At 53.7% G+C, this 12,777-nt stretch overlaps 1 protein-coding gene across 1 annotated transcript in view; it reads right to left on the minus strand.

Moving 5' to 3' along the window:
* Positions 1-12,777, minus strand: part of PLXNA4 (plexin A4) — a 660,133-nt gene that overhangs the window by 399,525 nt on the left and 247,831 nt on the right. The window lies entirely within an intron of this gene.

Raw genomic sequence — 12,777 nt, forward strand, 5'->3', positions numbered from 1 at the left:
ACAAAGCCAGCTGTGCCAGCTGTGCCTGAGGCCAGGGCACATGGCATGGTACTACCAAGGTAACTCAGACTGGCTCTGTCCACTGATGCAAATCACACCTGGAGCTGGAGTGGACCGATGAGCAAGTACCCTGGGGTAGCTGCTGCACCCGCCAGGGGAACATGTAACGTTTGTCTGTTTGTATTGAACAACTCGCTATCCCGGACTAACTGTGGACACGCTGCACTTACGCCAGGGTGACTTGCACCAGTGGCGTTTTCCTGCTGCATTTCCCCAAGGGTAGCTCTGCGTCGGAGTCTACTTAGCTGCGCCAGCGTGCTGCATTATCTGTGCCAGGTCCTAGAAATCCCTTGCCCCTCTGCTTCCCCTTTCCCTTGCTGGCCTCTCAACACGCTTCACGGCACGAATGGGTCTGCGCACTGGGAGGCTGGATATGGGGGCAACTGAGGCAGGAAGAGGTTACTGGGTTTTCTCCCCACGTGACAAAGTCTTACCAAATTGCAGAGCGCCCAGTGCTAGATGCCTTGCAAGAACCCGACTTGCCCAAACTGCCAAGACCCCTGCTCCCTTTCAGAAACCTGGTCCAGAGCCCATCCAACTCAGAGAACAAGACTTGCTCTAACCATTGGGCCACTCGCCCTCCCTGGTTCCTTACAGAAAATGCCGTCAGCATTTCCCACTCCTCGAGCTTCATTTCCAGGAGGTCCCGGCAACCGGGGAGCTCAGCACATCCAGCCAGGCTGTGCTGAGTGGTGCCCAGCCACAGCCTTATGACTGCACTGGGGCCTCTCGAATACCTTATTGCTTTTCCAATATCAGTTCCTCCCTGTTTTATGGCTCTAATGTCTCCCAGCGGACCCGGCATTGCTGGCTGCTGTTCCTGGCATGGGGCAGGGGCAGAGGGACGGCAGGCAGCGCGTGAGCTAATGGCAGGCCGTTCAGATGACGAGCCGTCTCTGCTACTCCATTGATCTTGGCTACACGATGGAGCTCTATTGATCTCGCAAAGGGGGTAGGGGGTGGGGGCGAGCAATGCACCATCATTTCCCCATTTTCCCTCTGCCTTGGCATGTGCCGGCTGGCCGAACGATCCACTCTAATTTGTCTAATGCCCATTAGCAGCTGATCAATTTATAATAAAATGCTGCGCTTCCATAGCTCCCTCCAGCTGAAAGCCCTCGACAAGCGCTGATGAATGAAGGAGCATGTCTCTCTCTCCCTGCCAAGCGCTGTTAGCTGTGGAAACTGAGGCATGGAGTAGTCCAGCAGCTTGCAAAGAGTCAGGAACAAATGCACATCCCCTGGTCCCTCCCTTACCCCAACACCGCCTGGCCTTCGTAGCCCAGTCCAGAGGTGGTCTGGAGTCACTGCTGGTCATGCACAAGGGTTCAACCTGGCCTGAAGAATATGAATTCAACGTGGTGATGGGGGGACTCATTCCCTTCAACACCCCAGTGCCAAAGCTCATCCAGACCCCTCTGGATCACTGCCCACAGCCGCTCCGCATAGGGTTGGACAGAGCACGAACCCACCCCAGAACCCAGCTAACCCCACAGCTGACTGGAAAGGAGCCTGGCCTTTCGCCCCAGTGTGGACAGACCCCGAAACCATCGCCCCCATCTCACAACTGCAGGGATATGCATGCCCCATTCACTTTGCAAAGACTGCACACATAGGACAGCTAGACAGACAGGCCAGATCCAGCACAGACCCTGCATGATAAGAGAGGTTCCAGACACAGGTCTTTTGGGCAGGCAGGACCCTAAACCCTGTGGTCACCACAATGCAGCCGTTTCCAGAAATCACTCCCCACAGCATTGGCAGAGGGAGGAGGGTGAAGTCCCTCCTGCTCCCCTGAGGCCGTTTTCCAGGAAGCGAAAGGAAGTTTTCAAGGAAAAAGCCCTAGGGTTGCCAGCCCTCCAGGATCACCCTGGAGTCTCCAGGAATTAGATATCCATCTCCAGGAGACTGCTGAGAGTCGCCCGGGAGATAAATGCTAGGGCATTCATTAAAAATAAATATTAAACGCTGAATCTGATTGGTACAGTACTCTAGTGAGTTTCTTAAATGTAACAGCCACGTGCATTTGCCTTGCTGATGTAAAATCTACACGCCATAATCCATAACTGATAGACGCAAGTATGTGGGCACATTGGCATCATGTCGCGGGCACAGTGGCATTCCCAAAACCTCCTGTTGAATAGATTCAAACAGAGCTGGCGACCCTAAAAATCCCCCGTGTACAAGCCGCACGCCGCCGATTGCAGTCCCACCCCAGGCTGTAAGCCAGGGAGCCCGGGAAGAGCTGGCAGGGCTGGGAAAGCTGCTTGTGTTACCCAGCGTGGAGTCCCATCGGGAATGGCCTAGGCTGCAATATCCTGAATCCATGTCCACAGAGCCAGAGCTCTGCCCAGGGTATCACAGCCATTGTAGAGAGAGGCGGCCAAGGGATTTAGGATCACGACCAAGACAAGAGCATAAGGCAAAGAGCCTCTTTTTGCTCTGTGTATGTGCAGTGCCTGGCACTATGGGGCCCTGATCTATGACTGAGTCTACTCCATGATACCACAACACACATCATTACTATCTGGAGCAGAGCCACCAGGGCCGAGGCTAGACCCCGGGTCTTGTGCTCCTCAGCCCCCAGTTCTAGCTCCAGCCTGTGCTGCCTGTCACAGGGAGGGATGAGCGGGACATCTCTCTCCCTCTTTGAGAGCATGTCAGGTGCGCTGGCATTAGCATTCACGAGCCAATTGACAGATGACATAATTTTTGAAAGCGTGGTTTACACGTACTCCCCCGGCGCCCGCTGATTGATAAATTAGACACTCACAAGCCACGTGCTAATCAATGCAAATCATTAGTTTGTAACAACACAAGGCAAGCTCGGCAGAACTCATTTTTCAAGGTAATGGCCTGCCAAGTGATCAGTGTTCAGCAAGAAGCCATGCCAGGCTATCCATTAGCAAGCTGCTGGCATGCATTTATGGCATGAGGTTGCAGCCTTGGCTCTACAGCCCCTGCCCTGAGAAAGGGACTTGGGCTATTTATGCTTGAGAAAAGGAGTAAAACGCATATAGCCCCAGGGCTGTGGCTCCTCGTGCCTCTTATACACCACACCTTTACACATTCATGCTCTCTCCTCAACTGTGCAGGCTGCAGTCATTTTCTCAGACACCTGGCCCATGTTTCAAGGAGTCGCACACACTGTGCTCTCTCTCTCCTGCAGATTTTACCATTGCTCATTCTTGCTTAGTTCCCCCTGCACCACCCCGCCCCCCAACATCATCTAAAGCACAAGTAACTGAAGTCTAAAGGCTATATTTTGCCCTATGTGATGAGGAAAGCCCAGAGCCCAAACCTGCAAAACCTCCCTGCAAAGCTTCCCCAGAATATATAGACAGCTCTGGAAGTGGATGGAAAAAAGTATACTCAGATTTTGCCAAAAGCAAATGTCATGTGCTCCAAGCAGCTGGTTTCACCCTCCCCTATAGGGCTGGCCAGCACAGCTGCACTTAGAGGAAGGAAAAGGGGCGTCCTTACCTCCCATCCCATTACCCAGGCCAGACTGCAAGCTGCCAGCCTGGCCCTGCACATCTGCCTGCCTGGCTGTGCGGCACCTCAGTGCCAGCCTCCTTAGCACAGAGGGCAGCAGCTCCTACTCTGGTTTAGTTCTTACAAAGTTCCTACCTATGTGTCACTATGCTAGATAAAATAACTCCTGGAGGAAGAAAACCAACAAGATCTCTGAAGAGGAGACGAGTCTGAAACACAAATGGGCAGTGAGCACCAAAGGAGGCGTAAGCCGGTCACCGGTGCTCGATGCTATACGAGGAGGTGCTGAGGTGCACATGCAGCTGTCTCCACCCCCTTCCAAGGGAAGACCAGTGCTGCACCCTGGCTCAGCCTTTTGCTCCAACAGCGGGGATGCCCTCTCTCAGGCTCGCAGACTGAGGTTCAGTGCCCACTGAGGACACAGGCATTATGGCAGGGAACTGCCATGTGCTTCCCAGCGACCTGTGGTTCAGAAAAGAGATGTCACCCGGTGCGGCGGCACATCCCGAAGGACAGCGCCATTATCACCATCCAGGGAATGGCAATTTGCTGCTCTACGGCGCTGTCAGCATCTAGCAGTGCACAGCTGCCACCCTGCCACACACCTGGGCCCACTCTTCAAGAGGATGCAGCCCAGATCGCCTCCTCCACAGAGCATCCTGCTCCTGGCGCTGGTGGGGAATGGGCAGGAGCTGTGGGCAGTATGGAGCCCCCCGCACACACACAACCGGGGTGGCAGTGTGCAAGCACCCTCCCCCAGACACAATCTCCCTCAGGTCCTCCGATGTCTCTCAAGCTGGTGGAAATGCATTAGTATGCAGCCAACATTTTGGGGAGGGGATGGCTTGAGTTGCAACATTCATCATGCTTTGGCCTCCCGTTCTGGTTCTCCATACTGAGCGAGCCAACAGATGCTTTCGGTCACAACGAGTTTTAGTTTGTTGAAGGCGATGGCCCAACCGAAAGAGGCACATCAGCTCTGTGAGAGCACGTGGGGCGGTCTGCATGGGCCCAGCACAACGGGGCTGGCAGCCATTGCATAAAAAACCCAAAGTCGTCCAAGGCGTGTGGCAGGGAAGGAGTTTTAAATAGGATATACCTCAGCAGAGTTAAGAGTAGATTGGCGAGTTGATTTTTTTTTTTGATTAATTTATTTCGTGTTTCAGGGCAAATCAGCCAAGTCGTATCGATACGGCTCCATAACCCATATCAATTGAGCCGGCAGAGCTCAATCGTTCTAAACATCATGTATGGTGCTACACCTGGCGAGCATCCTCCATCCAGGCTCTCACCCTGAGACTTCACATACTCCCAAATCCATTGGCAGGCATCCTACGTGCCTGGGTGCAGTGTTGGCAGGTATAGGTTGGCCAGGCAGCCTATGGGACTTTATCAGTCCCAAAAGCTACGGATGCACTGGAGCCCATGGTAGCACTCCTCCTACTCGGCTGCAGCAAGCCTGCCAAACCCAGGGAGCCCCGCATGCCACATCCTTCGGGCTGCATGATCACATAAACCTCATTCCCCGAGCTGACATCACTGCAGGCAAAAAGACCAGGAAGCGACAGGAATCTGGCCTAAGGTTATGAGCCAGGGTGGTCACGCCAGCACAACACAGCATCATCCTCCTTCCCTGCAGCCAGCTCTTGGGGGCACTCGGGCTGGCCTGCTGGCAGAAGGGGAGAGCCCATATGAAGCTTTGTGCAGCCTGCAGGGTCGCGGCCAAGCTCCAGCTTTACAAACGCTCGTTCGTGGGGCCGGGAGGTCGGAGGTTTGTCACAGAGATGAGATCATCCCGCCATGCCTGGAATGCAGCGACCCAGCAAGCTGGGGAGCCCCGCGGGCGTGCGCGGAGCAGTGGCACAAAGGGCCCTTTGACTGAAGCGTGACCCATGGAAAGCGAAGCTGGAAGGGCTTTGAGATGCCCACAATCCTGTGCTAAATAATGTCCCATGAAAGGAAGTCAACTGACCTCTTGCAATCGGAGACACGCACACGCACTGGGGCACGGGCACCCACAAAGACAGGCCAGTATCCTGCAGCAATCCCACATGCACAATAGCTCACGGACGGGCAGAGACATCGGCAGACAGGCAGGCGCGCACTCTGGGACGCTCTGAACCAGTCACGGACGCACACGTACACATGCACACATGCACAAGCACCTAACCAACCTTCACGGTTGTGCACTCCTGTCACACAAGGATGCACACACACACCCCTGCACGCACACAGCGATGACACGGGCATTTCCAGTCTTGCAGGACAAACAGATCCTCCCAGAAACCTGCCAGGAACCCTTTACAAAAAGACAGGTTGGTGCCAGGCACCTGCTGTGTTCAGGATCGGGGATCTTCAGTGGGTTTTGTCAAAGACGGCTGGTTTTTAATAACCTTTGGCCCCGGAAAGCTAACTGGGACCAAGCCCTTGCAGTTGTTTGCAATGATGCTAAATGAAGATATGGGGGGCCAAGGAAGTGGAGAATGCAGCCAAGGCTGCACCTGAGGGGCTGCCAAGGTATGGGGCATCACCCCGCTGCAGGCTATAGGAGCTCATGTTCAGCGGGACGCAGTAGCAGCAGCTGCGAACTGGTCTAGGAGGTGCAGAGCAGCCCAAACCCCTCCATTTCCAAAGCTGCACGACACGGGGAGGATGAAGGACCAGCACTCTGTGATAACCCCCAGCCTCCAGCCCTGCCCTACCCGCTTTGTCAGCCGGCCCCCTCGGGGCTCTGGGCAGCACAGTGAGGTCCTCCTTATCTCCTGGCCCCAGGCCCCAGCCCGCTGCCCAGGTCCCGCTCTGCAAAGGTTATTGTAATTCAGTTGTGGAGCCTTTCGGCTCCTGGGCTCCTCCAGCCAAGGTGACCTATTAAGAAGTTAATATCAGATAAAAACCATCCCTCGAAGCCTTTCTAACCTTCATAATCTATGTTTATCCACAGCCAAAAAAAAAAAAAAAAGAGAGAAAGAGAGCTTATCTTCCAATATTGCCTCAGATAAAAGGAAAGTGCTGTCTGGGGACGGCGCTCCGCCTCTGCCCATTCTCCCCTTTCATGCGAGCGGCCCAGGAAATCGATCCCGGCTGGAACGGCAACGCAAGCCTCCTCCAACTCCTCTCGACATTTGCCGGCCATTGGCTATGCGGCATTCTGCTTTTCCCCCCGATTTCCCGCCACCGGCCGCCCCTCCTGCCAGCCAGACCCTACCTAGGGCCACCTTGCCGCCGGCCAGCCTCCGCTGGGAGACTTCCACTCCTGTTAGCCAAAGGCCACCTCCCAGCTTGGCCGGCCCCCGAGGTCCAGCCTGGTTCGTGCAGCTCGAAGCAGAGCTGGTGCCATGCTGCAGGACACTGGACACCCTTTCCCGTTGGCCCCATAGCCAGAACGGGCTGCTAAGCTGCAAGCAGCCCCCAGGCCCCAATCCCTCTCCCAGGGATGGATGCCCATTCCAGTCCCGTGCAACCTTGCCATAGACCTCGTGTCCAAAAGGCTCCAGGACACCAGCTCTGCCTTCACAGTGCAAGCCACAATGTCCTGTCCCAGCCCTTGCAAAGGAGACTGCTCCACTCTTCCTGGGCACTGAGCCACAGGCTCCTCACCTGCATCTAACAGCCCGCCCAAGGGCTGGAGGTCATCTCGCACCACTCCCTCCCGCCTGCCTATAGGGACGGCAGGGCAGGTCTGTCCCAGGGTGCTTGGGGCCTCTCCAAGCCTGCAAGGTCTGACAGATCACGTGGGCTCCTTTCTCCAGGGAACCTCCTAGCTCAAGGGTAGGCAACCCCCAGCACACATGCTGGCACATGGAGCACCAAGGCATTTTGCTTGGCACACACACCTCGAAGCAGGTGGCAGGGGAGCTGCAAGGGACCTGATCATCGCTGTGCCAGTGCAGCCCTGGCTCCTTCCCTGCTGTCCGCCCAGCAGCTCGTGTGCAACTATCACCAGCAACAACTCAGTCCAGGGCTCCAGGTACCCTGATGCAGCTGCTTGCGCCATCCCCGCTGCCCGCTGCAAGCAGCCCAGGCTCCCTGGCAAGCAGCAGGGGCTTATCCAGAGCCCAGGTCAGCTGCGGCAGCTGCAAGCAGCTGCACCAGGGTCCACAGAGCCCCGGGCCAGCTCATTGCACGTGCATCCAACATCACAGGCCAGCACGAGGCTGCCTCAGCACACAGGGACCACAGCAGGGGGTGGAAAGCAGGGAAAAGGCTGGAGCTACCTACCACAACAAAGATTAGGCCCCTTGCAACTCCCCTGCCATCTGCCCCTGGCACAGCAAAATCTCCCAATTGGAGGCTGCAGGTGGTTTTGGTATTCTGCCCAAAAACGTTGCCAACCCCTGCCCTAGCTCTTACCCCAGGAGGCTGCTCAATTGCTTTGCTATGGATTTTTTCCCTGTTGATCTTTCCCAGGGGTGGGGAAGAAAATTCCTCTTTGCCCTTTGTGCTCTGCCCTGGTATATCTGTAAAGCCTCCCAGGACTACTTGCAAAGATCAGAGGAGCTTTCTCTCCTTGGGCAAGAGAGGGTGCTGCTCCCCAGATCACAGTATGAGCATGCCTCCCACGAAGTAAGCCTGCTGCTCTGTTCGGAGAGGGGCTAGCCCACAGATTGAGTGCCCGTAGCACCACCGAAATGCAGCAAGAAACCAGTTTGCAACTACCTAGGCTGACATACAGCCCAAGAACGCACACCGCAGGGCCCAGCCTAGACCTGGCTGGGCTCTCTCCATCTCCACCCAGGGCCTGAGGTTAAATAGATGCACTTGGAGCAATCAGCTCCATACAAAACACGCCCCCACCCCACACAGAAAGCCCCCAGCTTCAATCACACCAGTGCTAAAAAAGGCTAAAAGAATGAAAATCTTCACCACCACGGTGGATCGGTAGCCACCTCCATGCTGCAAGGGTTTCGCTGTCCTGCAAGCTGCAAGCACAAGAAACTTCTTGGATGCAGTAAAGTTAAAAGGAGATCCCAAAGCACGCTACCACCCTGGAGCTCAAGGAGACTCTCCATTTTCCATCAGCATTACAGAGGCTGTGACACACAGCTGAAGTATTGCAAGGGCATATTTAAGGGTCAGAAACACCCACAGACATGTCGGCACATTGCCATGCAGGGCTGATGTGAGACTTAACCAACTTCTCCTGGAAGCCATATACAGAATATGCTTGATAATTATGACTGCCAATATCAGTCTGAGAAGAATGCACGTTTCTAGCTCTCTTATCATGAAGAGCTTCTTCTGTATCAGTCCCTTCCTTGTCAAATGCATATTCAGAGCCAGTGATTAAATTATCTCGTAGCAGCTGAATAAAAAATGATCGGACTTAATCAAAGCAAAGGGCAGAATGTATATTTTTTTTAAGAGAAAGGATTTGATTCTAGAGATTTTGATCCAATTAAACGGAGGATTAAATTAACTCGTCAACGAAAGGCCCTTGGATGTGGGAAACACATGTTAATAATGGAGCAGAAGCTTCCAGATGGGAGGTTCGGGAGGAAATTTCCAGACAGAGACACAGACAGGCATACCCCACGCTTCCCGCAGATGGTGTGGGAGCGACAACTGGCAGGACACCTCAGTGGAGCGCATCTCAACCTCTGCACCCAAGCAAGGGAGCAATGTGTGTTAGATCAGATGGAAGTTGTAACCAGAGCAAAAACTCCAGGACATCCCGTTAAGTAGGCACGTTGCAATCCGGCTATATCTTTTAAACTGAGTTGCTGCCAGAGCTAACCCTAACCCCTAACCCTCACCCTAACCCTAACCCAAGGCCCCTCTGAAGGCAAGGGCTGTCTCAAGGGGGGAGCAGTCTGAAGGCAAGGCAACTTCTACAGACCATGGGGGGACCAACACTGGCACCTGGCAAGCTCCTAAAACAACAGCACAGGCTTGTGCTTCCCCATGCTGCCTCCCTGGGCCTGGGGAGCACTGGAAGGCACATGTCATTGGCAGGAGCAGAGCGATCGCTTTCCTCGGGGAGCCCAAGGTAACCCGGTCAATGAAACTCCATCCAAAGTGGTTGTGACATAAGGTCACAAACGGGGACAAGGCAAGGTCAGGAGTTCAGCATCAATACAACAAGTGCCAGTCACTACACAAAAGGCGCGGGGATCAGATATACCTCTGAGAGCGCCTGAGAGAGAGTGATGATACGTGTAATTGCTACCACTTTCATCTCCCTGGATTTGCCTCCCTTGCACGGGTCTCCCTGCTAGGCCCAGGCTGCGGGACCCCCGGCTGCTGTCACCCAGCGGGGATAAGAGGGTCTCGTGCCCAAACCCGAGCTCCAAAAGGGATTGGGAGAGTTCAGGACCATCCAAGAGGCGCCTTGCTCTGTAACTGGATCTTCTTCCGGCTGGTGGCTGACTCCCAGCAGCTCTACCGGACCCTCCCCAGCACACACCAGCGAACGCAGGCTGAAACTCTCCTCCGGCCCCTTCCCTTGCTTGCCAGGGGGCTCTGGCAAAGCCCATGCAGTAACTCGGTCACTGGGAGACCATGGATGCAGGAGGCTGGGTTTTCTCTCTTATGCCAAGACAACTGCACTAGCTTCAGCAGAGTTACTGAGGAACCAGCAAAGCCCCAGAACCACTGACTCCAGTGGACTTGGTCCAAATCGACCCATGGGAGAGGAGACCCAAACCATTCAGGCTCCATGCAATTCCCTCTCCCACTTCTTGCCCCAAAATATCAGTGGGTGATCTCTTCTCCCACCCCGAAGTCTACCTTTTTGGATGAAATTTCAGGGTGTTTCTTGGAAGAGACATCTGAAAAAACCCAGCACGCTTCAAGGATGTGTTTGGTAGCCGTGTCGATCTGAGACAAGCAGAAATGCAAAACTCTAGACCTCTTGGTTCAGAGATGATACCTTTTATTACACCAACTCAGAAATAACCACCAAAAAAATCTTTTTGTGCAAGCATGTGTCCGAAAGCTTGCAGAAAATTATTATTTTTTTTTTGTAGAGATTTCTTAGTTGGTCTAATACAGGGGTGGGCCAAATGCAGCCCACCAGGCCATTCTATCCGGCCCGCGGGACCCCTAAAAAATTTAGAAAATTAATATTTTTCTGCCCCTGGCTGCCCATCATGCGGCCCTCAATGGCTTGGCAAAACTCAGTAAGCGGCCCTCAGCCCGAAATAATTGCCCACCCCAACCTAATATAAGGTATCATCTCTGAACCAAGATTTCTAGAGTTTTGCATGTCTTTTAGCATGCTTCAAGGCACACACGGATCTTCTTCTGACCAGCCTGAACCAGCCACAAACCACTGGGGATTTTGTGGGACCATTTCTGGAGATAACATCTGCTCATCTTCCGAATCTGATCAAGTGAAAACCCTCCGCATTTCTGAGGCTTCGCTCTCGCAAACTTGGAGCAACTTCACAAAACAGAAAGAAAAAAGCAACAACCTCTGATTTCTGAGCTCTTTACGTTCCCTTGAGACAATTCATAGAGCTCAAGGGAATCCATATTTGTAATGGGCGGCAGCTTATGTTCGCACTCGACTGGTCTCCCCAGCAAAAAAGGATGCAAAGCAGGCCTCTTAGTCTAGCAACCGACGCTGGCCAAGCTTGGTGGGCGCTGGAGAGTATTAAAGGAAAGCAAGGGAGGAGTCTATACCCGCAGATATGACGGTAATGGGCACAATATGCAACCTGAACAGAGTGGGCTAAAGGGAAATTAGGATCTGCACTTTGCTACCTTGGTCCCTTGCATTTTGATTGACACCTGACATGGGGCAGACATCCAGGACACTATTTACCGGCCCATGGTTTTCGGTGTGGGCACCAGATGGCGCAGTGCAATTAGTGACCAGCTCTTCCCTCTCCTCTCCCACCAAGCCCTGAATGGGGTCTGACTGCGATCCCAGGTAGCCGCTCACTAACCACTGCCAGCACCAGGACTCACAGCAGTGTCCACCCAGCAGTCCTTTGCAAAGCAAATATGCAAGAGACTGACACTGAAGGTGGATCTTTGCTGCCTGGGAGGAATTTGCTCTGGATTTGCACCACTACCAGTGCGAGTCTGCAGGTCAGATCCCCACCGACATCTCCACTGACCGCACCAGCTTCAAAAGCATACAGGGAAGATAGATGGGCAGCCAACTCCCCCAGCAAAACCTCCTGGGATGCTGAGTGCATCCAGACCCTGCTCACAGCCTGAGCTTTCCAGCTCTCCTCGGGACATCTGAAAAAAGAACTAGACAAAGAACTGGAGAATAGTGGACTGTGGGGAGCAATCCGGCCTGGGTGGCAGGTGTGGTGCATTTTTTATCACTGTTAATTTCCATAGTGGCAAGGAGGAGTCATGTTCACCAGAGCTGGAGTCGGCCCACCCGTCTAGGTGGAGGACACCAGATCCCAGCCGGCTGCTCCAGGACAGAAATCCCACACTGCATGCAAGCAGCTCATGGGGTCCTGCCCTGGCCATCAATAAGTCACCCGCGCACCCTTCCAGGCCCAGAGATCCTCTGCGTAGCAAGCTACCATATTAATCAAAACAGATTGGCTCCGCTCATCAGCGCTGTAATGGCTCCCGCTGGAGTACTATTTCTGTCCTGGACTGACAGAGGCAGGCAGCACAAAGCCCTGATTTTGGACTCCAGGCTATTGCTGAGGGCTGTGCACTTTAGAGAGCTCTGCTCTGCCTTTCCGACAACTGACGGCTGCATCGCTCTCTTCAAAGGCTGAAATTCAAGCTGATTTCCCTGCCAATTTTGTCTCTGGCCAGTTCCCTCCCACCCCTTTGTGGTTGTGAATAGGGCTGAAATTAGCAGGCCTCTGCTTTTCTGCTCCGGTTTTGTTGGATGCTCTCGAAGTAGAAGACAGATGATGAGAAAAGGGAGAAACTGGGGTGTTTGTATACAGCTCTTGTGGCAGGCAGGAGAAAAGCAATGCAGGGAGGAAAATATTGCTTTGTGCACAAGGATCTTGGTAATGATGGGGAGGGACATACAAGAGGCAGGGTCGGGTTCGACAATGAAAGACACAACGGGCCTATTTTTTTTTTATCTATTGATTGTATGTATCTTAAGTTTCCCCCAAACTAAGGGCTCTTGGAAGCTGCATGTGTCTGACAGGGCTGGTTAGTGCCAACAGGTGACAGCATCAGACAGAAAGCCATCCGTGCCCCCGCCATCCTAATTCATTTGCTAGCACTGAGACGTGCAGGTGGGAAAATGTGCAAGGCAACACTTTGAAGCCAAATAATGATTTTTTT

Source organism: Gavialis gangeticus, unplaced genomic scaffold, assembly GCF_001723915.1.
Source record: "Gavialis gangeticus isolate Ggan-Ray unplaced genomic scaffold, GavGan_comp1, whole genome shotgun sequence".
NCBI classification, from domain to species: Eukaryota; Metazoa; Chordata; order Crocodylia; family Gavialidae; genus Gavialis; species Gavialis gangeticus.